This window comes from Pipistrellus kuhlii, unplaced genomic scaffold (assembly GCF_014108245.1).
Source record: "Pipistrellus kuhlii isolate mPipKuh1 unplaced genomic scaffold, mPipKuh1.p scaffold_m20_p_78, whole genome shotgun sequence".
In the NCBI taxonomy this organism is placed as follows: Eukaryota; Metazoa; Chordata; class Mammalia; order Chiroptera; family Vespertilionidae; genus Pipistrellus; species Pipistrellus kuhlii.
Genome location: NW_023425582.1, coordinates 666570 through 693186, shown reverse-complemented (window position 1 = coordinate 693186; position 26617 = coordinate 666570). Strand labels below are relative to the sequence as shown.

At 52.6% G+C, this 26617-nt stretch overlaps 1 protein-coding gene across 2 annotated transcripts in view; it reads right to left on the bottom strand.

Annotated features, from left to right (window-relative positions):
• CSMD1 (CUB and Sushi multiple domains 1) overlaps positions 1-26617 on the bottom strand; it is a 605853-nt gene that overhangs the window by 326945 nt on the left and 252291 nt on the right. The window lies entirely within an intron of this gene.

Below are 26617 nucleotides of genomic sequence, written 5' to 3'. Positions count from 1 at the left end.
ATGTGGGTAACACATATTCCTAGCGCCGCGCACGGTGCCCACCGAGGAGGCCACGCCGAGCTCTCGGAGCTCTGAGGAGTCCGTGAACATCGCCACAGCCGCCTGGCCCTCCGATTCCCCCTTTGAAGTATGTTCCATCCCCTTCGCCTTCACTACCCGCCCGCCATCCTGCTCCCCAGAGGGTGCGGGGCCTTCTCGGCCGTCTCCCGGCCTCTGGCCGTGCCTCGCAGCCGCTCAGCGAGCGCAGGGTCAGAGGGATGTAATTACCACCTACCGGGCCCTTGAACTGGACGGTTTCGAATCAACCTGCAGCTTCCAATTACTCCCGAGACAGTCGCTCGGATGCCCTGGCGGTCTTAATGGCCCCGGCCCTGCGGACGGCTGTGTCTCATTTCTCAGCACCGGCCTCCCGCGTGCGGGTCCGGAGGAGCTCAGTGAGAATCTGCCAACGCCCTGGCCATGCGGGGAGAGTGCACTGGGCTCCACGGGGGCCGGGCGGCCATTCTGAGAGTGTCAGCACAGTGTCCTCCCCGATGCCCCCCAAACGGTGTCTCGGTCTTCGTAAGGAAGCTGGCGTGAACGTGTCTGAGCCACACGGACTATCGCACACAGAGGCACAGCGATGCTGAAGTCTGAGCGGAATCCGAGGGGAAGGCATGCTCACACACAGCTGCTGTCTGACCTCCGGCCCAGCCCGGTGGGGAAGCAGGCTGCTCCCGGGAATATTCTTCCCATCAGAGTTCCTGAGCTAAAGGTTAATACATGGAGGAAAGGAAGTAACAAAGTAAAGAAGTGGGGAGAGAGGAGAATTATAGGAGCAAAAAAAAAAAAAAAAAAAAAAATGGACCTCCATGCTGAAACCGGTTTAACTCAGTGGATAGAGTGTAGGCCTGCGGACTGAAGGGTCCCAGGTTCAATTCCGGTCAGGGGCATGTACCTTGGTAGTGGGCACATCCCCAGTAGGGGGTGTGCAAGAGGCAGCTGATCGATGATTCTCTCTCATCGATGTTTATAACTCTCTATCCCTCTCTTCTCTTCCTCTCTGTAAAAAATCAATAAAATTATTTAAAAAGAAAGTAAGAAAGAAAGAAAGAAAGGAAGGAAGAAAGAAACTGCCAAAAAAGAAAAGAAATGGATTTCCAACAACATTTCCCAAAAATATAAAACGGAGCTTGTAGAAGAGGCCGAGGAAGAAGAGATGACGAGGAACAACATGGGGGAGGAGGGGAGGAGTGGTTCTGGGAGGGAAAGGAGGAGCGGGGCCCTGGCCACCGCTGGGGACAGGGCGATGCAGGAGGAGGAAGTCCAAAGGCTTTGCTGACCAGACCGGTGATCACTTCCTTGCCTCGGCCGGGTGTGTGTGAACGGCTGCTTCTGCTAGAACCCGGGGCCAGTCGATGAGAGTGATACCAATACAGTCACTAGCAATATCGTGGACTACGCCCATCACTCCAGGTTAGCATACCCTGCCGTTTACTGGGCAAGGTCTTCATAGAAATCAAAACTATTTTGGAAGTTTCAGAAGGAGAACTTTAAAAGTATATGTGTCTCTAGTGCATTCGACTTTGGAGTTAATTTATTTCAGTATTTGTAATCACAGTTTTCATTCAATGCTATTTTGAATTAGTTTGGTGTAGAGCATGGTGGTTAGACAACCATGTGCTTTCCTCGGTGTTCCCTGGGTATTTCTGATGCCCACATGGTACCATACACAGTTATTGCTGTACCAGAGGCCCAGTGCATTGAATTCGTGCACTCGGGGAGGGGGGGATCCCTCAGCCCAGCCTGTGACCTCTCTCAGTCTGGGACCCCTCAGGGATGTCCACCTGCTGGTTTAGGCCTGCTTCCCAGGGACCAGGCCTAAACTAACAGTCAGACATCCCTCTGGCAGTCCAGGAGCCCTTGGGGGGCGGGCCTAAGCTGGCAGGTGGACATCCTCCAATGGCTCCCGGGCCTAAGCCGTCAGTCAGACATCCTTAGTGCTGCTGAGGAGGCAGGAAAGGCTCCCACCATGCTGTGTGCTCTCCACCCGTGAGCCCAGCTTCTGGCTGAGCAGTGCTCCGCCTGTGGGAGTGCACTGACTACTAGGGGTAGCTTCTGCATTGAGTATCTGCCCCCTAGTGGCCAGTACATGGATCATAAAGACCAGTGGTTTCCTAGCCATTCCTCCATTAGGGTCAATTTGCGTATTAGCCTTTTACTATATTATCCTCTTATTACTGACTGTATTTCCTATGCTGTACATTAGACTTTTTAAGCTAGTGGTTCTAAGTCAATTCTTTTGAAAGTTATGGACATTTACATCAAATAGGCATTGCCTATTTTTTCAATTCTCGATCAAAACCAAAGGCAGAATGGTAAAGGGCACTTTGTGGAGACACTGAATTGTCTCAGGAAATGTAACATAAAAACTTTCCCCAGGATCCTCCCAAAGGGTTTGTTTTCTTAGAAAAGGTAGGATATATACACAAAGTTATGTGAGCACAAACACTGGTCAAAATACAGAGTTGAACTTGTGCATGGCACTTGCTACATTACAGTGTGGAGAATTTCAGAGACAGATAAAGACCATGTTTCCAGTTTCTGGGACCGGGGGCCGTGGTAGGAGGGGCAGACAGGGGTGCAGAGGGTGTGCCGAGACCCACCCTGTGCCCTCTGCAGCCCCGAGGGGCACAGTTCCTCTCAGGTGCACGAATCCAGGCCCTGGGCCCCTAGGGTTCATCGTGGAACATCTAACACGGACGGTGAGCTATTTTAAGAGAGCCATGCTGCCTCACCCTCGATCACTTGCTAATACAATCTGTGGCTGATGAAGCATCAAAACAAAGAGGAGTGATGATTCTGAGGTCATGTGTTGAAGTATTTTCCTGAGCAACAGAACACGTCAGATGCCTAAGCATTTTCAAAGCGACCGAGTGGAAAGAGTCCTGCAATGAAGACGCAGGGCTCAGTTCCCCCTCAACTCAAATAAGATGAAGCCGTTACAGCGTGCGGAGTCCTGGATAGCCGTGCCCTCTCCCGGGGCGGCCGAGGGGTGGGGAGGGTGGGGGAATGGCTGGCAGGTGGGCGGCAGGAAGATCAGCCCCCAAACCCTGTCTGCCAGGGAGCTGCACCCAGGATGGGGCGAGAGGGCATGACCTTGCCCCCCCCATCCCCCCGGGAGGCAGTGCATGTGGCCTCAGCTCCTTCAGCGATGGAGTGTCAGGAGCTGGAGCCACTTCTGTGCGAACAGGAGAGGTGGCCACACTGGCCTGCCGAAGGGGTCCTCACTGTCTCCGAAGGAAATGCCTCCCTCTGCTTTCTGTTAGAAAAAAGGAAACGGGGTCACCTCCTCTGCATTTTCTCTGGGATGTAAGCTGCTCCTGAGGAACAGCAGCCACAGGAATAACCAGGCTGAGCCATCGGTGCGGCCGCACTGGGCAGGCGGGTCTGAAACCGTTGAGCGCCAGCTCGCTGGGACACATCGTTTCTCTGACATAGTTGGCCTCGCAGGGCCATGCACAGGTGGAGAACGGGTGGTCCCAGAGCACCATGACGTGGGAGATCCTGGAAGGTTTACTGTGCGGCCTAATGCAGGTTGGATATATTGTAGATCCTCGCACTGAACATATCACACAGCTCCGTTCTGGCCACTGGCCACTGGCTGGCTGCCAGGACCGGGGGCTATTGTTCTCCCCACAAGGTGGGCCCCTCCCAGGGACGGCCTGGGACACACGGGAAGGGCTTGTCTGGTGCATAGAGAGCAGATGGCAGGTGGGAGGGGTCATTCGTCGGGCCTCCACCTAGCCCTGGGGTTCCCAGGTCAAATGACGTCAGGGCAGCAGGAGGGCGTTTCTGGGTGAGGTTGGTGGTGGATCATGGCCTCAGTGGAGCAGACCCCTTCCCAGTGAGGGGGCGGCGTGGGCCTGCCAGGATCTGAATGGGCCAGACTCTGACAGGAGGAATGTTTTCATATACATTTTACTAATTTTCTTTCATCTCTGACAATTCTATTATAAAGGGCAAATAGCAATATTAAATTATTTCCTCTGATTAATCCCTTTTTAACGTGCATGAATTTCATGCACCGGGTCACTCCTCAGTGATGAGAGAGAATCACTGCTCAGCTGCCCCTGCACAGGCCACACTGGGATGGAGCCTGAAAACCTGGCCTGGGCCCTGACCAGGAATCCCACTGCGACCTCCTGGTTCAAAGGTCCAAGCTCAACTAGGGAGCCAGGCAGCCGGGCGATTGCTTCATTTTCAAAGGAGAAGTTGCCCCGCCTGGCAGGAACATTGCTCGGGAGATGAAAACATGATGGATAATTACGTTCTGCTGGTTCCTCTGCTAGGAAATCCCAGTCTCCCTGGCAAAGCCTAAACGGTTAATAAATAAGTAATTGTTAAGCCGGGTCACCTAATGAATGCTTTATCTCTGTAATAGCGTTTTGCAAACAAAGACAAGTTTTGGCTGCTTCACCCTCTTGACTGGCTCCTTCCTGCTCAGGGTCCAACCCCAGCAGGATCCCAGCCAATCGCCAGTCCGGAGCCGCGCTCCCCAGTCCCACAGCATCCTCTCCGTCAGCCGCCCGCCCTGCTCTCCACACCACAGGTGTCCTAAGAACCAGGAATGGTAGCAACAAGGCTGCAAATTAAGTGAGAGCTTTGAAAATAGGGCAAAACAAAGGCCGCTCCGAGCCCTCCGCATCCCTGATCCGCAGGAGTGAGCTGGGAAGGCGCCCCGAAACGGCACATTTTGTTCCGGAGCCCGCGGCGGTTGGTCTGCGGGCATCCATCACGGAGCCCCAGGAAGCCGGCACCACGGCCTGGTTCCCGGGATGAGCTCCAGAGACGGCTCACTAATGGGCAGCGCAGCTTATCAGAGCGTGATGATCCCGGCCTGGGCCTCAGCCTCCGCACACCCAGAGGCGGGGCTGGGGCAGGGAGGAGGCCTGGCGTCCTGTCTGCCCTCAGAGCTGGGCCCCATGGCTACAGCACGCTGCCCGCTCTTCCCAGCAGCTTTGTTCGCCCTAAACCGGGACGGCACTGAAGACGCTTTGTGGAGGCCACACTTGACATCACCGTAAAACGGGATGAGGGAGGCAGGCGGTGCAGTCATAGGCTCTGCCAACGTCCCTGGCAGCCTCTTGAGAGGCCTGAGGCCGTGTCCCACCCAGGCTTCTCCTGAGCTTCTGAGCTGCTCCTGAGTGCCCCCTCTCGCAAAGCTCTCCCACACCGCCCTGGGGGTGTGATCTGGCAACTGCCCCTTCCTCTCACTTGTATGTTCCAAAGAGACTTTGCACTTTTTATGCTCTCTCTCCAATTGATTTTAATGCACTTTACTGATTTCAGAGAGGAAGAGAGAGGGAGAGAGAGAGGTAGAAACATCCGTGATGAGAGAGAATCATGGATCGAGTGCCTCCTGCAAGGCTCACACTGGTGGTCCAGCCCACAATCCGCCCGTACCCTGACCCAGAATCGAACCCTGAGCTCTGGTTCACAGGTGGACTCTCACCCATAAAGCCACACTGGCCTGGATTACTCCAATTGTTTGTCTCCTCCCTATGCAATGAGAAAGGGTTGTCATTTGGCTTCCTAACTTCCAAGTTAAGAAATGGCTTCCAGCCTAGCTGGTGTGGTCCAGTGGTGTGTGTCCCATAGGAGAAGCGCAGCCGGGGTCTCGGGAGAGCCAGGGGCCCCGCCCGGGTCCGGTTCCCATCCCAGGGGGGGAGCCGGGCCCTGTTCAGCATCGTGCTTTTCCACTGAGGACCCGGCGAACTACTCAGAGTGACCACATACTTCATCATATGGATTTGTACGGTGCACACTGCTGTGTAATACCATGGCAATTCAAGTATTTGCCATTCCCATTGGCTGGCATGGCTCTGTGGTTGAACATTGACCCATGAACCAGGAGATTCCCAGTCAGGGCATAGGCCTGGGTTGTGGGCTCCATCCCCAGTGTGGGGTGTGCAGGAGGCAGCTGGTCCATGATTCTCTTATCCTTGATGCTTCTATCTCTCCCTCCCTCCCCCTTCCTCTCCAACATCAATATCTGTATTTAAAAGGTCTGTCATTCCTTAGAAAGCCTCTCTCCTTTTCCCTTTCTCTTTCCGTTTAAGGGAACCACAGCCCAGCGGGAAGCTGACTGGCCGGCTCCACGGAATGCCCCGTGTGGACAACCTGTGACTCCGTGACGAGAGTTAAGCCTGGGGATGCATGCAGGGCGGCACTTCCGGTGTCTCACCCCCCAAAGCCCCAGAGGGCGGCACCATGAGACCCCCACCGCTGTGTGAGCTCAGCCACGGGACAGCACCTTCCAGGCCACACCACTGCCACGTGACAGAATGAGGACCACGCGCCGTCTCCCTGGCTGTGAGCACGGAGGCTCTTGGCACAAATCTCAGGCACCTAGAGGTGGCCTGTCATTTCTCCTTAATTCTGGAGAAGAGCAACTGGAAGCCCAGAAAGAGTGGGATGGATGGCTCGCTGGAGGTCCCGCTGAGGCTGAGCCCAAAGAACAGGAACGAAACTTAAGCTGAGCAACCACGTCGGTCCTCCTCCCATGCGGCCTGGCCTCCTGTGGGGACCCGTCCCCAGAGGGCGTGTCGGGACTCACCCCTGACTCTGAAACATCAGCGCTTTGTTGTGTTCCTTCCATGGAAAACAACACCATGCGAGTGATTCTCGTCTCTCAGACACAACCCGCAGCGCAGGGTATGAGAAACACCTGGACACCATGTCTTGCTGATTCTGAAGGGAGCATCCGGCAGTCACATCACAGCTCTGATCCATGTCAGACAGACAAGCTTTACTTATCTCCACCTATTTCTTATGGGGTGCATCACTGTGTGTTTTTTATTGATTTATTCCTTCGATCTTATTTTAGAGGATCTGACAACGACTCTCCAGGTCAAGACTTCGCCAGCTAAATGTCTGGGAAGTGTGGCGTGGACGGGTCTATGAAGTGACTTTGTTACGTGGCTCCCCGCACGTTGATTCTCCATTATATGTCTGCATATGACTCCTCTCAACTGAGCAGCTGTCTTCAATGTTAACCTGGATGAGCAAGCGAGCATTCAGACATCACTGAAACGCTAAAATAACACGCGGACAATGGATCGAAATGAACTCAGCCTGTGAGCTCATCATGGTTAGTTTCAGTGTGTGCTTTCAGTACATGTTCTTCCCCAGTCTGATACGTGCTTTTTAATTGTTACTTTAGCAGTATTCTTCTCAGAACATCCTCAGTGAACGGTGGAAGATTTTCCAATGACAAAGTTTGCTTAGGAAAACTCGGCCGGGTTTAATGGATGGGCATGACAACAAATACAATTTTCTTTCTTATTTTTCTTAAATAAATTTAGATCTACAAATGTTTTCAGTGCTAACATAATAGTCAGTCTTTGAGAAGGTAGCATAATTGATATATATGAATATGTGACATGAGAGGTGAATTCAATATGTATAAAAACTTTTAAACCAGGTTGATGAACAGTTTTGATTCTTGAAATCTAACAAAATTGCCAAAAGCAGGGAAAGGGTGTCAAGCTTCGGTGACAGCCAGAGACAGGGCCTCAGGTGGGGAGCACACAGTGGAGTAGAAGGAGGTGTTTATAAGGCTGCCATCTGAACTTCATACAGCTATTAACCAATGTCACCCGAGTAACCTCAACAAAACATATATAAAACAAAAACAGAAAAAATATTTCAACCCTACTATGAAGAAGAATCATTTTTAAATGTTATCATATCATAAGTTACATTCTAAAATGTAGACTTCAAAAATTATTATGACTTTAATTAATAATAACATGTTAGAAGAAAATGTTAAGAAATAGTCAAAATATTTGATGTTTGAGAGCAGTTAGAAAAATAGAAATTTTGAGCAAAAGGAATTAAAATGGTGGAGATACAACATCCAAAGATATATTCATAAAACTTGAATTAATCTTTTAAAATATATTTTATTGATTTTTCTACAGAGAGTAAGGGAGGGACATATAGACTTAGAAACATTGATGAGAGAGAATCATCGATCAGCTGCCTCCTGCACACCCCCCACTGGGGATGTGCCTGCAACCAAGGTACATGCCCTTGACCGGAATCGAACCTGGGACCCTTCAGTCCGCAGACCGATGCTCTATCCACTGAGCCAAACCAGCAAGGGCTTAAATTAATCTTAATTCAAATGAAATAACATTTAATACTTAGTTCCTCGGACACACTGGTCCCCTTTCAAGTGCTCAGCGGCTGAAGGAAGTGTCTGTAAGTGGCTTTGATACTGGGGAGGATCCTTCTGGAAGGAGCATCATCTCTTGGCTACCCATGGAGGTGATGCAGTTTTCTTTTCTTTCTTTCTTTCTTTCCTTTCTTTTTTTTTTTTTAAATATATATATATATATATATATATATATATATATATATATATATAATTTTTATTTTTTTTATTATTATTATTTTTTTACAGAGAGGAAGAGAGAGGGATAGAGACTTAGAAACATCGATGAGAAAGAATCATCGATCAGCTGCCTCCTGCACACCCCCTACTGGGGATGTGCCTGCAACGAAGATACATGCCCTTGACAGGAATCAAACCTGGGACCTTTCAGTCCGCAGACCGACGCTCTACTCACTGAGCCAAACTGGTTTTGGCTGATGTGGTTTTCTGTGTCACCACAGGAAGGCAGGTGTGTGTTAGGAAACATGAAGGAGAGAGGAGAACTCACGCTGGAAACAGGTGGACATACATGTAAACATCCCAGTTCTCCACAGCCCGCGATGGGGCTCCTGCATCCTTCTGTCTTCAGCCCCCTGACATGGTGGAGGGGAGGTCAGCCCGGAGGCCTGTCCTCAGCCCCCCTGACGTGGTGGAGGGGAGGTGTGCCCGGAGGCCTGTCCTCAGCCCCCTGACGTGGTGGAGGGGAGGTGTGCCCGGAGGCCTGTCCTCAGCCCCCTGAGGTGGTGGAGGGGAGGTGTGCCCGGAGGCCTGTCTTCAGCCCCCTGAGGTGGTGGAGGGGAGGTGTGCCCGGAGGCCTGTCTTCAGCCCCCTGAGGTGGTGGAGGGGAGGTCAGCCCGGAGGCCTGTCTTCAGCCCCCTGAGGTGGTGGAGGGGAGGTGAGCCCGGAGGCCTGTCTTCAGCCCCCTGAGGTGGTGGAGGGGAGGTGTGCCCGGAGGCCTGTCCTCAGCCCCCTGAGGTGGCGGACGGGAGGTGTGCCCGGAGGCCTGTCCTCAGCCCCCTGGCGTGGCGGACGGGAGGTGTGCCCGGAGGCCTGTCCTCAGCCCTCCTGACGTCGTGGAGGGGAGATCTGCCCGGAGGCCTGTCTTCAGCCCCCTGAGGTGGTGGAGGGGAGGTCAGCCCGGAGGCCTGTCTTCAGCCCCCTGAGGTGGTGGAGGGGAGCTCAGCCCGGAGGCCTGTCTTCAGCCCCCTGAGGTGGTGGAGGGGAGGTGTGCCCGGAGGCCTGTCCTCAGCCCCCTGAGGTGGCGGACGGGAGGTGTGCCCGGAGGCCTGTCCTCAGCCCCCTGGCGTGGCGGACGGGAGGTGTGCCCGGAGGCCTGTCCTCAGCCCTCCTGACGTCGTGGAGGGGAGATCTGCCCGGAGGCCTGTCTTCAGCCCCCTGACGTGGTGGAGGGGAGGTGTGCCCGGAGGCCTGTCTTCAGCCCCCTGAGGTGGCGGACGGGAGGTGTGCCCGGAGGCCTGTGCTCAGAATGGCCAGGTCTCTAGTTTCCAGAGGAGAGTTCCTCTGCCTGGCAGAAAACTGGGTTCCTGCTGCAGTTGGAAGCCGTGGGTCCATAAATCACATTCTCTCCACTTAATACCTCGCTGGTTTCTGTACAAACAGCCTCTCCTGGAGCCAGAGGTCTCCGAGTAAGGCTCTGAAAGGTTGCCAGGTAACTCCAGTTTCAATAAGAAACTGTCTGAAAGCATCAGACCAGAAGATTAATGCCATGCAAATGCAGGGACGCACCCCATGGGGACGGAGGCGCTGCCGGTGGAGTCCACGGCGTTCTGTTCTCTGACTCACCCAGATGCCGCTGGCCTGCAGCTCAGCCTGCTCCCCACAGACACCAGCCGCCCACGCTCTGCCACGGAGCGGCCCTGCCTGGAAGGACAGCGTTCCCCGAGGGCTGAGGTCGTGAGCCCGTTGGGAAGACGTAGGCCGGCCACGCGGGAAGGCCACTCGGTGGCAGAGCTGGCTTCGGATGAGGCTCATTCTTGGTTCAAAGGACCAACTGTATCTGAGAGCATTCCGTTTCTTAAAAATCCTATAACAATATTGCAAAGCGCTGCCTCCTAAACAGTGACATGGCCCTGACCGGGAATCGAACCGTGGCCTCCTGGCTCATAGCTGGATGCTCAGCCCCTGAGCTGCCAAGGCTAAGCTCACCCTGCATTTGTGGAATGCGGACACTAGGCCTGGCTCGTTCTCAGGTGAGGCATGATGACAGCACGAAGGTCAAATTCCTTGCTCCCCCTTGAGTTTATATCATAGAAAGATCTGGTTCATATGTCCTGCAATCATTTTTCTGCACCACTCACCCCACTTCTGAGGGAGGAGACCCTAAGAACAGACCTGTATCTGACCCAGCTTTTCACCCACAGCCACGGTAGGGGACACATACAGAATGCCCAGTGACATCTGGGTGTGAAGGGACACATGGCCAGTAAGTGCACCCTCACTGAAGAGAACTCCCCATCGCTGCCCATTCCTGCCGGAGAGGATAAACGGGTGGGACGCTTGCCGCCAAGCTGGTTTGCTGGTCCTGGCATCTCTGTGCCACGCGTCTGAAATCCCATCTCTTTAATTTATCCTCCCCTTTTGTGTGCGCGCTCGCGTCCCAATTTGCTTGAGTAACTTCATTCATAAGACAAATCAACTAAATCTCGGTTTATTAAAAAATGCCCATTATGTGTGATTCTCTCATTACTTACATCAATACTTGAGTGCAATTGTCTGCATGTTTTTACATAAATTATGCTCCCTGTGATACACTGGGTTCTCTGTTCTTCGTGGCATAATATAATAATCAGCATTCTGCATCTGAATATCGGAGCTTAATAACGACAACAAAACAGAATGTTTTCAAATAACAGGAGGGGCCACTCGCAGTGTTCCGCGCCCCCTCTCGGGAGCGGGTTCATCAGGGATAGTTTGTCATGCAAATCCCGGGAGCAGGTGCCCGGCTCCCTGAGGTGTGAGCAGAGGAGCAGGAAGGATGTGCCCGCGTCTTTGTAAGAACAACGCTGCCCCCATGACCTGCCGCACCGGAACTGCCCCCAGGCCCTGCCTGGCCGCCCACTGTCCCCAGGGACCTGCAGCTGCCCCATGGCCACGTGGGAGACAGGAGCTCCCGGCGCCAGTCCCTACGGAGCCCGTGAAGGACGGCTAATGCGACTGAGAACATTAAGAAATTCAATTTAATTTTTTAAAAAACATATCCTTATTGATTTTTCAGAGAGAGAGGAAGGGAGGGGGAGAGAGAGATGGAAAGTCGATGAGAAACATCCATCGGCTGCCTCCTGCACGCCCCCTACTGGGGATCGAGCCCACAACCCTGACCCAGAATCAAACTGTGACCTCCTGGTTCATAGGTCAAGGCTCAACCACGGAGCCACACCAGCCGGGCAAGTCCAATGTTATTTTAAATACAATTTAAGTCTAAATAGCGATGGTGCCCAGTGGCCTCCAAACGGGGCAGGCCAGTCTGGCTCATTGAGCCTCCAGGCGCAATGCACACGGTCTGTCTCCTTCATTTGGCAAAACCACAGACAGGGGACCGGCAGCGCCAGCTCAGGGGGACTGGCTGCAGCAAAGAGCCACCCACTGGGCCTGAGTGGCCGTGAGCACCTAGGGTGGCCCGAGGCCCACCCACCGCATCTAACCCACCTCCCTGCTCTGCGGGCTGCCAGGCCATGCCTGTGCCAACTAGAATACCGCCCTGTGATGTGCGAACCGCTCTCTCATTGGTTACAGAAAGACCGCGGTTTCCCTCTCTCTTCTTCTCTGAAAACAATAAAAACACATGAAAGCCAAAACCGGTTTGGCTCAGTGGATAGAGTGTTGGCCTGTAGACTGAAGGGTCCCGGGTTTGATTCTGGTCAAGGGCATGTACTGTGGTTGTGGGCACATCCCCTGTAGGAGGTGTGCAAGAGGCAGCTGATAATATTCTTTCATCGATGTTTCTGGCTCTCTATCTCTCTCCCTTCCTCTCTGTAAAAAAATAAAATAAAATAAAATAAAATAAATAAATAAATAAATAAATAAATAAAAATATATATATTTTTAAAAAGAAATTAAGAAAAAGACCTCGTCCTTCACCTGCTGGTGACCTTGGACAAGGCCGAGAGGGCAGTAACCTTGCCTCCACAGCAACCGACCTGGCACTTCCTACCTCGGGGTCCTCCCCGCCTCCAGGGGCATTGATCTGATCGCGTCTTTCCTGAGAGATTCACCCCATGCCCACGGGGCACTCCCTCCTCCGCATGTGAGCGAGGTGCCTCTGTGCGTTTACCCCCGGGGCTGCATGTGGCCGGAGCTGCTCTGCCTGTGTGCCCAAGGAGACAGGCGGACAGCGCTCACCGAGGCCACAGCCCTGACTCACTGGCTCACCGACAACTGCCCCGGAGAGCCAACCAGGCCAGGAGCCGGGGAGCAGCGCCTCAGGGGCAGGAAGCAGCCCAGCCCGGAATGACTGGCGGACCCCATGGGGGGGGGGGGGCGCGGAGCCGTGGGTTTGGGTAGATCCCCATGAAAAGCCAAGGAGACTGTGGAACGTTGACAGACTCCATGGACCACGGCCAACTTGACTTCGTATCTATAATAATAGAAGCGTAATATGCTAATTAGACCAGATGCCCTTCCAGGCGACCTTCCAGATAACCTTCTGGATGCAGCTGGGCCTGCAAGGGAAGCCCGGGTCCTGGTCCCAGAGGGAAGCCGTGCCGGCAGCTGGAGGAAGGAAGGCCCACTCTGGCACGAATTTCATGCATTGGGCCTCTAGTTTATTATAAACTCCTCCTACTAATAATCATATATAATGTCCCTGGGTATGAACACAAAGGTAAGGCATATTGTCATTCTGAGCGCTTAGAGGTGGTTCTTGCGTTACTCTGCTTTTGCATCCCAGGGGCGAGGAAAAGCCTCATGAGCTGAGTACAACTGACCCCGTTAAAATATTAAAGAAGAACAAAGGAACAACAGAGAACCAATAATAATAGTAACGACAACAACAGTAACAACAATGCCACAATAGGAATTAAGGATAATTGTAGTTACTGAAAAGGATTTATTCAGGACTAATGATGACTATTGATGCCATCTAAGTTGTATCTTTGTTCTTTCAATTCAGGTGAAAATAAGTTGCCTGCAGCGTTCTGGGACAGCTCTGAGATCCCACTTGTGCTTCCGCTAGAGCCGTGGTCAGCAAACCACGGCTCACAAACCACAGGCGGCTCTTTGGCCCCTTGAGTGTGGCTCTTCCACAAAATACCACGGCCTGGGCGAGTCTATTTGGAAGAAGTGGCGTTAGAAGAAGTTAAGTTTAAAAAATGTGGCTCTCCAAAGAAATTTCAATCGTTGTCCTGTTGATATTTGGCTCTGTGGACTAAGGAGTTTGCCGACCACTGTAATGGAGAATGTACCCCCCCTCCCCCTTGGGAACGTGCGTGCCCCTCCAGACACAGCCACTGGAGGAAGTGCAGGGACCAACACCCTTTAAGTGGCAGGAAGTGGCTCACCGAGGTGTGTTCTGTTCAGGGCAAAGTAAGGAGCTTTGTCTCCACAGGAAATAGAACCCCGTCCCTGACCTTAAAACAAGGAGGCAGGAACCCCCACGTAGCAGCCTCAAATTGCAGACACCACCTCCCAGCTGCTCACACTTGCACCTCAGATCCCACAGGGACACACACAGTTCCACTCACACACGGTAAATAGCACCCATGAGGCTTCCACTCCCCGGCATTTATCTCCCCTGAGACCAAAGATCTAAAAAAAAAAGTGTGCACACGTCTTCCTGCTCACACAAGTGCTTCAATGTAAAGCGAATGGAGATGGGATTGCTGGCAGTGAGCACAGCACTTAATTAGCAGTCATCTCCAAACATGTAAATTGCACGCAATTCTCTTAAAGATGACGCTGGTGGAAAGGGGCACTTTAATTTCTGTGAAAGTTGACTCTGATGACCTGGAACATGGCAGCCAAACTCGTGGAGGCGGCTCTTTCCTTGGGCATCCGGGGTCCGGGTGTCTGTCCGCAGAGGAACTGAGCTGCCTGGGTGCTCCTGCATCATCACCAGGGACAGGAACCACATTCCCTTAGAGCAGCGTTTTTCAACCGCTGTTCCGCGGCACAGATGTTGCCTGGTGTGCCGTAGGTGCAGACAAGACAAGAATTTTATAATTTTTCACTATTTTGTTTACTTAATATTTCATAATAAAGTAATTATAAAATACTGTCTTTGTGTTTATTTGATTCCTATTCAAGAGAATTACTTTATATATAGTCAATATAGGCACAGAGTTAAATTTTTTAACATTTTCTAATGGTGGTGTGCCTCGTGACTTTTTTCATGAAACAAGTGTGCCTTTGCCCAAAAAAGGTTGAAAAACACTGCCTTAGAGGATCTTGGCAATGACCAGTTTTGAAGTAAAACAAGAGGGACTTTACTAAGCAAGAGGGTCTCGGCGTTCATTATTGTTAAATATCATCACGGCAGTTGTGTAGGTTTTTTTTCTCTCCATATTTATCATTATCATCATCAGGATTGTTGCCATTTATTTGGTATATTACAAGGTACTGTGAACATACCAAATACTTTATTTGTATATACAATATGTGCTAACACATACGTTCATCACAACATTCTCGGAGGGAGGTATTATTAGGAGCCCATTTCATAGTTGGGCAAATTGAGGGGCCGAAAGCTTAGAGTTTGGGGACAATATCACAGAGCTAATAGAAGGCATGGTCACAATGTGAACTTGAGGGTTGGCTCCTGAGTTCATACCCTTTCTAACCACAGTGCTCTGTTGTTTAAGAAGGCCTATTGTTCCCTACACAGGGAAAGTGTAAGTACTTTCTCAGAAAGCGGGAGGCTGTGGACACCTGGGATGCCATCAGGTGCTAGGGTCCAGGAACTAATGCGGATTCAGAAGCTGCAGCCTGCTCTCACTCTTCCCCTCACACTCGGTGGCTTTCCCTCCCTTGCATGATGGTACTTCTTGGCATAGGTTCAGTATTATTGCAATCATGACAGATGTTTTTGGACTTTTTTTCCCCCGAAAGAGCTTGAGGATGGTTTTAGCAATTCAGGCAGAATTAGGTAGACACCTTCAACCAATGTGTTTGTTCTACAGCTCAATGTAAACTTGAGACTCTATGGCTAGGATCCCTGTCTTTCTACTTCCCTGCACATGGAGGCTGACGTGGTGTAAGGAGACCCCGTGGTTCTGAGGCCAGAGCTGGCCGTGCAGGTGAGCCACACGCACGCTAGTGTTACTAAGACAGTAACACGCTTTAAAAAATAGTTTTTAAACTTCATAGTTTTATAAAGAAGAGAAATAAATACATCCTATATATTAAAAGGCTAATATGCAAATTTAACAAACAGCAGAATGACCAGTTGCTATGATGAGCACTGACCACCAGGGGGAAGATGCTCAATGCAGGAGCTGCCCCTTGGTGGTCAATGCGCTCCCAAAGGGGGAGCACAGCTCAGCCAGTAACTGGGCTCAGGGCTGCGAGCACAGCAGCTGTGGTGGGAGCCTCTCCTGCCTCTAAGGCAGCACTGAGGATGTCTGACTGATGGCGTAGGCCCACTCCCTAAGAACTCACAGATTGTGAGAGGGTGTAGTCCGGGCTGAGGGGACACCCCCTCTGAGTGCACAAATTTTGTGCACCGGGCCTCTTTACTCTGTAAAGACTTAAATCACATACAGAAGGAAAACATATAGCTTCCTTCGGAGGGAAGGGCAGGGGAGGAGACCAGGAAACATGAAGTGTCCACGCGTTTGTTAGGGGATCTGAGAGAGGGCACGGACCTGTCACAGACACACCATGGACTGAGGGAGTGAAGTCCAGCCGTGAGCCTCTGCTCATCCAGTTCATTCAGACACTGCAGCCACAGGGGAGGGTGGACTGGGTGGGATCAGGGGAAGGTGCCACCCCCATCACCCCACTGCTGCTGCCACTGCTGGCCATGGCAGTTGCAAGGCCTGAGCCCCGTGCCTCACAGCCAGTGGAAGACATCCACCCTAATTAGCATATTACTCTTTTATTGGTATAGATAGGTATAGCCCATGGACACGGGCAAGAGGGTGGTGAAGACCTGGGGTGGGTAGGGGCTGGGAGGAGGGGGGAGGGGGAGGAAAGAGAGACGTCTGTCATACTATCAATGATAAACATATTAATTAATTAATTAGTTAATTGAAGGAAGAGACTGGAGGTTATGGACTCTGTTTATGGTAACATAACTAAAGCATGAAGAAGTCACAAATGGCAGGCGTGGCTCACCTGCACAGCCAGCTCTGGCCTCAGAACCACAGAGGTCTCCTTACATCACGTCAGCCACCGTGTGCAGGGAAGTAGCTGAGCCACGCCTGCTGGTAAGTACAAACCTGGGAAAAGCAGAAGGCTGTCCTGAGCCTGTTCCCATTCCATGCTGGGCGGGAGGACTGGCCCCTGGAGCGGGCGACCTGCCTAACACACACCTAAATGCAGAGAGCCCCATGAACGCCGAGCTCAGCCATCGAAGGTTACACGCACAGGAAGGCATAGGTGAGTGACAGAGAAGGAGAGGTGGTGCCCACTCCCTGTGTCCCTGTGAACACGTTACACACACACACATACACACACACACACACACACACACACAATCCCTGCAGCATCGCAGCCATGGGAACGGCTCCCGGGATACCTCCATGGGTTTGAGGTCTGTGTCGGCGTTTGCTTCCCAGATGCCTCCATGATGTCGTGTGAAGGGAAGCGTGATAGGCCACAGACAGAAATAGACGCCGTGGTTTCAGTTGTCAAGCCCCGTGATTCTGCCGCGTCTCGGCTCCCGGAAAAATATCAAATTAAAAAGGAAAAGAAGAGTCTGTCCCGAAGTGCCAGCTGTCACCCACACGCCGGCCTCCGCACGATGGGCTTTCCTCCCCCAGAGGGGGCCGGGCACACACGCCGGGTCCTCTCCCTGCTCCCTGACCCCGGGCTGCGCTCTGAATACATCAGGGACTCAAGAGGAATCCAGGGAACGCTGCTAATCTGGTGCCATTTCGCAGGGATCAGGGGCTTTGAGCCTCTTAAAATATTTCCACAAGTTCAAGACTCAAGAATGACCCTCTGTTTGGGGAAAAATTGGATGATTTTTTTGGTGGGGAGAAGGGGGTAGGTTTCACTAGAGAACAAATAAAAAAAAAGAAAAGAAAAGAAATTTCCCCTCAACCATGGCTCCCTCTGACAAAATGTTAAGTACTTATCGCAAGATGAAACATAGATCTTACAACCCATTACAACCCATGTGCTTACTGTAATTTGCAAGCAACAGGGAAAAAAGAAGCTGAATGAAAAACGGTGAGTATTAAAATGCCAAGGGCTTTGGATATCTGGAAAATTGCCCTGATTTGCCATGAAATCCTGAACAAGCATCCAGTCTGTGTACCCACAAATCATCGTCATTGCGATTTTCCTGGCAATCATTTACGTGAAGTTGGAACGTCCCGATGAGATGTGCCTCCTCTGTCGTAGGAGCCTCAGGTTTCACCGGTGCCTCTTTTGTTATAAATTTTTATTAAGATTTTAGAGAGAGGGGAAGGCAGGAAACAGAGAAGGGAGAGAGAGGAACGTCCACGTGTTGTTCCACTGATCAGTGCATCATTCCACTTATCGTCCTCCTGGCGGCTTGGGGGGCGGAGTGTGCCCTGACTGGGGGTCTAACCCGCTACCTTGGGGTGTCTGGATGATGCTCCAGCCCACTGTGCTCCTAGCCAGGGTTCCTCCTCCTCCTCAGCCACCTGAACAAAATGAAACAGAAGACCGTCCGGGGAACCCAGTGGCTGCTCAGGATCTGAAACAGGCAGGTAGACTCAGAGACCTTCACACCCACCCACCACTTCCTCTGGAGTTGACCCTGAGCCTCAGAGCAGCTGTGTCTGGACACACATGATGGATCGATCGCCTTTCACAACCCCAATGACTGGCGTAGGACTGAGTCAGGGTCCAAGTGTAGGCTCCATGGTCACTGGGATGTGAGCAGACCTTCCGGCCACATGGGACAGGGCCACTGTCTCCTGCCACGTGCGCAATCACACGGACAGAATGGCTGAAGGCTGGAACGGAGGGCCTGGAGCCACCAATCCCTGAGCGAAGTCTGTTTGGACCCGTCTTCGAGGGCCAGGGCCACAGAAGCAAACGTAGACAAGACCGCCTCCCACTACAGAGCCGTCCCACAGGGACCCAGCCACCAGCAGCACGGAGAGGCAGACGCGGGGCAGCTGGAATCTCTGCCAAGGGTCTGTCTGCTCAGGGGTCACCATGTAAACGCACAAAGAAGGCCCACGGCTTCATGTGGGAAACCCACGTGCCCACGGCAGCAGATTGAACAGACACACACATGCACACATACTAAACCACGGTAGGGGACTGAACAGACACACACATGCACACATACTTAACCACGGCAGGGGACTGAACACACACACACATGCACACATACTTAACCACGGCAGGGGACTGAACACACACACACATGCACACATACTTAACCACGGCAGGGGACTGAACAGACACACACATGTACACATACTTAACCACGGCAGGGGACTGAACAGACACTTCACCAGGGAGTCCTCACCGATGAGCCACCCACTCAGGTCCCCTCACACCTGTCTGAATGGCAATGGTCAAAACAACAACAACAAGCCCTGGCTGGTGTGGCCCAGAGGATAGAGCATCGGCCTGCGGACTGAAGGGTCCCGGGTTTGATTCTGGTCAGGGGCACATGCTCGGGTTGTGGGCTCGCACACCAATTGATGATTCTCTCTCCTCATTGATGTTTCTATCTTTCTCTCCCTCTTCCTTCCTCTCTGAAATCAATAATAAAAAAAAATACCAAAACAACAAAAACAAACAAAAAACCCAGCAAGCTTTGGGGGGTGAAGGAACCCTAGCAAACCATTGGCCAGAACGTGAAAGGGCGCCGCCAGCATGCAAAGCAGCACGGAGGCTCGCAAAAATGACAAACAGAACAGCCATATGACCCTCCTGTGTATTCACTCAGAACGTGAAAAATACTAATTCAAAACCGTATATTCACCCCTAGCTCCCCTGGAGCCTGGTTTACAATAACCGAGGCATGGAACAACGGAATACTGCTCATCCAGAGAAAGAAGGAAAGCTTTTTTTGAAAACACACATTTTTGTTGACTTCAGAGAGGAAGGGAGAGAGAGCTGGAAACATCAGTGGTGAGAGAGAACCAAGGATTGGCTGCCCCCGGCACACCCCCCACAGGGGGAGCGCCATCAGCCAGAAGCGGGCTCACGGCTGGCGAGCTCAGTGGACACCCCCTGAGAAGTCCTGGACAGCGAGAGGGCACAGGCCGGGCGGAGCTCCCCTCCCCAGGGCACGGATGTGGTGCCCGGGCCTCTGGTAAATGTATAAAACCAATGTGTATCCTTGTGATTCCCCACATGTAAGAGGAATGTTATTAACCCCAGAGGCAGGAAGCATTTTCTGAGTTTATCTGCGATCTTCCTTTCGATCCTTAAAAGTAATGTGTCTAGCCGAAACCAGTTTGGCTCAGTGGATAGAGCGTCGGCCTGCGGACTGAAAGGTCCTGAGTTCGATTCTGATCAAGGGCATGTACCTTGGTTGTGGGCACATCCCCAGTGGGGGGTGTGCAGGAGGCAGCTGATTGATGATTCTTCTCTCATCGATGTTTCTAACTCTCTATCCCTCTCCCTTCCTCTCTGTAAAAAAATCAATGAAAAAATGTTTTTTTGTTTTTTTTTTAAAGTAATGTGTCTATAGTGTGGAAGATCAGAGATGACAACATAAGAGGGATGTGACGTCAGGTGAAAGTTACATAAGGAGCAAACACCACTATTATTCTCAGAGGACAGAATTAAACCGCACAGTCACGGCTGCTCTGGACCACGTGGACATTGGTTTTAGCAGCAGGGACGAGCAATTCTCTCGCAGTCAAGCAGAACAACTTTTTACTTTTTTCACACATTTAAGGAAGGTTTTTAAAAGTCAATCACATGTTCTCTTTGACCAGCTTTCATAGTTATTTCAGAAATTGAACTTTATCTAAACGTTAATTTTATTTACTTATTCATCTAAACTGTTAGCAAGCTATTAGCATTTCTTACAGTGAAAATCCTTAAACATAACTTTCATTAGGAATTGGAAATGCTGTATGTGTTGCTACATAAATTATAGAACATCCACATCTGAGCTTCAAATAAAGGACTGTTTTGCGTTTTTTTTTTTTATGACTGCATAAATAAGTAAAAATCAATAGAGATAATGTTATGTTTTATAACCTTTTAGAATAACAAACCGTTAAAGCGGATAATGCTAAAGGCTAAATAATTAAGTGGAAGCAGATGTAACGCCAGGCCTACAGATGTTACTTATCCATCGATTCATATTTGGGAGCAAGAGGTCAGAACGGGGCAAGAACCGTATGGTGTCCACACTAATTAGCCTAATCCCTCCATCCCCAGAAACCCGTCTTTAGGTTGTATAACAGCCTGAACTATTTAGACGGAGAACAGGGTAAACCCTAAAATCCACACCACAGGGGAACAGCTTGCCATGGGGTAGTTCTTTGTTCACACTTAGAAGCAGGTTTCCCGTCTGCTGAGCATGGTGTCAGAATACAGATGTCCGCGCTCAGTCTGGCCTCGATGGTGTAAAACATCTGAGCTCATGGGGAGAGTTTAGGAGATGAAGACGGATACAGCGATCAGCAAAGACACAGCTTCTTCCTCTTCAAGAAAAGGCTGTTGTTATAACTACGTTTACAGTGGAATACACCGGGGACTCGGAGGGAGAGACGAGGAAGAGGGGCTACGGGTCAACAGGTCTTATCTGAATCGTGTCCAGAAAGCATTCCCCGGGGACGGAGCAGCTGGCCTGTTGGAATTCCTCATTAGGAAAGCCCTGCCTGCTTGCTTTCTGAGTTTTCCAGGGTCTCCGAAGGAGCTGATCATGGATGCTCCCATTCACTTGCCGCCAGTGGGGTGTAAATGGGAGTGTGGGTTGTACTTTACCTCCAGAGTCAGACTGGCTGGGCTCAATCCCTGTTCTTTCTCTGACTGAAGACCGCCTTCAGGAAATGAGGGAGAGACGTCAAATCCAGCGGCGTGCAGCCGATGACGGACAGCCATCCGCACCAGTGGGGACGCATGGGAAATGACCCTTAGTCCTGGGCAGGGCGCGCCCATGTAAGACTCAGTGTGCAGCCTCTTCGGCTCTTTCCTGCTTCCGAGGCAGATGGGACCCTCACCCTGCCGGGTGGGCTCCGATCACGCCAGCCTGAGCCCGGGCACCTCTCCGGACCTGAGCCGCATGGGGAACCGAGTTAGCTGGGCCTGTACCCCGTCCAGGAACCCGCTGTCGCTCCGGTCCAACAGCCACGGACACAGGCCCATCAGGCCTGCCCTCGGCACCTCTCGCCCAGCCCCACGCTCTGGGCAGCGGGTTCTGGAAAGTTCCCGGGGCCCTGTGCAAAGACCTAAGTGCTCGGGCCAGGCCGCCTGTGAGGCCTGGGCCACTCAGGGCCCCGCCGGGCCCGCGCGGGCAGTGAGGACGCGCGTGGAGTGCTGAGTGCTGCGTGAACACAGACTCGCCTCCGCAGTCTAGAAATAAAGCTCCTCGGCCTCCCCGCCTGCAATCCCAAAGAAAAATGAAATGCCAGCGTCCTCTGCTTTTAATGAATTTCAAAACTTGGAGGAGGGCTGTTGCTTGGCAACTAGATGAACGCAGAAACGGGCCGTCCCTAGAGCGTGAGCTGCTCTCTGTGCGAGTTTATGGGGGCGGGTGTGTGTGAGTGTGTGTGCATGTGTGTGTGCATGTGTGTGCGTGTATGTGTGTGCATGTGTGTGAGTTTGTATGTATTTATGGGGGCGGGTGTGTGTGAGTGTGTGTATGTGTGAGTGTGTATGTGTGTGTGAGTGTGTGTGCATGTATGCGTGTATGTGTGTGTGTGTGTGTGTGAGAGAGAGAGAGTTTGTGTGTATTTATGGGGGCGGATGTGTGTGAGTGTGTGTATATGTGTATGTGTATGTGTGTGCGTGTGTGTGTGCATGTGTGTGTGTGTATTAGTGTGTGTGGTTATGGGGTGTGTGAGTGTGTATGTGTATGTGTGTGTGATTATGTGTGTGTGAGTGTGTGTGTGTGTGTGTGTGTGTGAGTGTGTGTTGCAGGCTTGTCACACGGAGGTGGAATGCCCTGTTAGAGTTTCAGAAAACACAGGGTCATAAATTCCACACTCCAGTCCCAAGGGACAGGGCATTTGCAGCGAGAACACAGGGCAGAGTGGCTGCCTCACCTCCAGCTGAGGCTTGTGGGAGACAGCGTGTGGGGGTGAGCCGGGGAGGGCAAGGGGACAGGAGTGAGGCGGGTGGAGGCGAAGAAGAGGAGATGGGACCGTCGCTGGGGACACCCCTGGGCGAAGGGAACGGGGAGAACAGAGCCAACAGGCTTACTGATGGCGGCCTGCTGAGCCCCGGGCCTGTCCCTCCAGCTACTTTGCTGGTCAGTTATAACTGCAATGGCTGCTGGCGCCTCTCAGTTACATGGAGACAGAAACATGGCCATTCTGTTTTCATCAGACTGGTCACTGAGGCAGAAGGTCTACACTATTCCTCTCGGTCCTTCCTAATCATTTCGTCAGAGCGGCCTCCCTCCCGATGCTGAGATTGCCTCTGTCACACACGTCGCTAACGCTGTGGGTCTCACTCTCTCTTCTCCAGAACGGAACCTACCTCTTTGGGGCGTCATCTCCCCATAAGGAACGCAGCTGCTTCCCTCACTGTGTCACAGGGGCCTCTCTTCAAGTCAAGGAAGACCATCCATGCTCTCTGTCGTGCGAACAGCATCTAACGCACCGAGTGTGCTTCTTGTTGACAGTCACAGGAGCACCGCCTCTCGGCGCTGATGGCCCCGGACCGTGCTCAGGCCTCATGGCTACTGGTGTGTGTCCTTCCGTGCACACGTGGCCACAGTGACGGACTTTCCCAGCCTGGGCGGTGTCTCCATCTCCTCCTTTCTGCGGCCCCGCCGCCTCGGGGCACAGACGGTCTCTCTCTTCCCGGAGTCAGCCTCCTGCTCTGAGGATCCTGTCCCTTGAGAGAGCCCGGAGGCACCGCGTCCTCCTGTCGTCCTGGCAGATGCAGACGCCCTCCTGCTCCTGCCTGAGCCTTAGCCCCCCGGTCCCTTCCCACTGGACGCGCTGACCTGCTCGAGTCGTCACGGGCACGGCTGCTAACCAAACGGTTCCCAGACACTGACTCCGCGGCCCCGGGGACCGGGCCTCATCGAGCTGCACCCTCCGGCCCACAGGCCATGGCATCCCCTTATCGCCGGACGCAAGCAGCCCGCTGGCTCTCGAGCTGCGTCCTCACCGCATGGCTCTCGCTGCTGTAACCCCCGCCCCCTCTGTGGGCAGGTCTCCCCGCTGCTGTGTCCTTGTTCCCGCCGAGTGCTCCTCCCGCGCAGCCCCGGGCGGCCTCCTCGCGTGCTGGTGTGCGATACACGTTTCCCAGGAACGCCACTCCCTCGCGTGACGTCCACGAGGACTCGGCACCCAGCGCCGTTCGGTAAACGTTTATAAAAGGAATGACCCCAAGGGCCTTCGTAGGAAGAGCTCCCCGATCCTGACTCCCTCCTGGCCTCCCCCGGATATTTCTGCGGCTCCTCTCATCTGCGCCGCACATGCGACATGAACGCTTATGCTTTTGTGGAAACATAAATTAAAAATATGGGTCATCCTTCCAAGGTCGGCTCCAAGCCACAGAACACCCTTAGACAGGAAGCAATTTGGTGTTCACGCCTACGACTGAGGCCCCGGGAGAAGATGGCCCGTGCAGTCCCGAGTTTAACACACCTGCACCCCTGGCCCTGCCCGCCCCCCTGGGCCTGCCCGCACCCCTGGGCCCTGCCTTTGCAATTAACATCTACCGACGTGGGTGACTCCTTCTCCTGGGGTGAACCTAATATTCCCCATGTCACCGGAGTCATTATCTCTGCATTAATTACTTGTTTGTTACCAAATATTAGTGGCAGCCGTGTGACAGCCAGTTATTCTGATGGCAGCAAAGACAAAAGAGAGACGGAGTGGGAAACACATGCCTGTGCAAACGGGCTCCTCTCAGCGTGACGGAGCGTGCTCCTGGCAGCCTTGGAGGGAGAGGCAGGAGGTTCTGGAAGGACTGCGTGTTCGGAGCAAACATGAGGGATGGCTCCCACGAGGGAGGCGAGCGGGGAGCACACACCGCCGAGGAGGCAGCTGCAGGCTCAGCAGTGGGCTCTGTGCTGTCCTGTCAGGCCCCCAGGTGATGAGTGAGGACAAGACACTCCTTCTGCCCCATGCCGCCAGCAGCTTGACCCGGCTGATTAGCAGGGAATATCCCACAGGGGCACTTCCTTCTGCACCACAGACATGGCCCTCAAACCACGGCCTGTCAAATGCACGCAAGAGGTCCAGGATCCAAGTCCTAGAGGGCTTTTTTTCTTCTTTCCCCCATCCTTGCTTCTCTCCATCTTTCCTTTTTTCCTTTCTCCCTCCCTTTCTCTCTCTCTCTCCTTCTTTCCTACCTCCCTTTGTCCTTTCCTCTCTCTCCCACTCCCCTCTTCCCCTAGCGCTGCCTTCCTTCTAGCCTGAGCCTACCCTTGCTGGCCAGATGCCCTGAGCACCTGGGGTGTGGAATGGCTGAATCATCACCATGATGATGATGCAAGCGTCCCATCCCACTCCTGGCTGCTCAGCACCTGCATATCCAAATTAACCCACCACCTTTGTTGGGTCAATTTGCATACTCACTTCTGATTGGCTGGTGGGTGACGGAAAGGTACCGTCAATTAGCATGCTATTCTTTTATTAGGTAGATTCGGGGGTTCCTTCTGTCATAGATGTGCAGGTTGCTGTAGGAGTGGGATACACCTATTCCTGCAGGGGCCCTCAGAGCCCTGGGATGAGAGCCACAGAACCCGCCTGGACGAGCTAAGGAGGGCTGGGGCAGCACAAGGAGGAGACGGCCCAGTTCAGACAACTCGAAGCCCAGGACCTGCGTGTACCCAGGACCTCCCCTGCTGACGCCTGAGGCTTGGAATCTCTATTCACTTATCTCCTAACCAACGACTTAGGATCAAGCTGTGCTCAGAGGGACACAATCATCAGGCACTTTTTAGACATGTGATTAATTAGGCTATTTGCTGAGCAATAACGTCTGTACTTTAACAGGTTTTTAAATCCCACACTTGTGGTTCCCAAGTAGTTTATGGTTTTCTCCATAAACGTGTGAAAGTATCATTGGGAACATAGAGTGGCTTTTACAGAACACTGATGGCTAAGTACAGAAATGCAGCCAGGGGAAAAGCTACTGGCATACATTCCATTATTTTTTTTTAATACATTTTTATTCAGAGAGGAAGGGAGAGGAATTGAGAGAAACATCAAGAATGAGAGAGAATCATTGACCAGCTGCCTCCTGCACGCCCCCTACAGGTTATCAAGCCTGTAACCTGGGCATGTGCCCTGACCAGGGGTCAAACCATGACCTTCTGGTTCATGGGTCAACGCTCAACCACTGAGCCACACTGGCTGGGCCATTCTCTTTTTTACCTTTTACTTATTTGCGGCCTCTCGCTTGGGCAGTGTTTGCATTGTCACTGTTTCTGACATTTAGTAGAAACAGGTTCTATTTTATTCACAGCATCGTGTGAGCCGCCGCCCGACTCCACACTGCATCTAGGATTCTTCAGGTTGTCAACTGTCTCCGAGTCACATTCACTGGGCTGCTTAATTCCAACATCATGAGGAGCACTCAGCTCTCATCACTAACGCACACGCTACGCACCACGACCTGCTGCCTGAGGCACAGAGCAGGAGAGAGAAGCCTGCTGCTGGCGTCTCCCACTCGAGCAAACTGAGCCAGGACGGACTAGTGCCAGAGGGGGGCACCCTGAGCCCCAGGGGCAGGCGACTCCCTACGTGAGCTGCCCTAGGCCCTGCGAGCCCAGCATTTGTGTCTGAGCCGCAGCTTCCACCCTAGATGCTCCCTTAGGAGACGCACCCCAGGAGATCCTCCCCCAGAAAATGTTCCCCCAGGAGATCCTCCCCTGGGAGATGTTCCCCCAGGAGATCCACCCCCAGGAGATCCTCTCCCAGGAGATCCTCTCAAAGGAGGTGCTCCCCCAGGAGATCCTCCCCCAGGAGATCCGCCCCCAGGAGATGTTCCCCCAGGAGATCCTCCCCCAGGAGATGTTCCCCCAGGAGATCCTCCCCCAGGAGATCCTCCCCCAGGAGATCCTCTCCCAGGAGATCCTCCTCCAGGAGATGTTCCCCAGGAGATCCTCCCCCAGGAGATGTTCCCCCAGGAGATGTTCCCCCAGGAGATCCTCCCCCAGGAGAT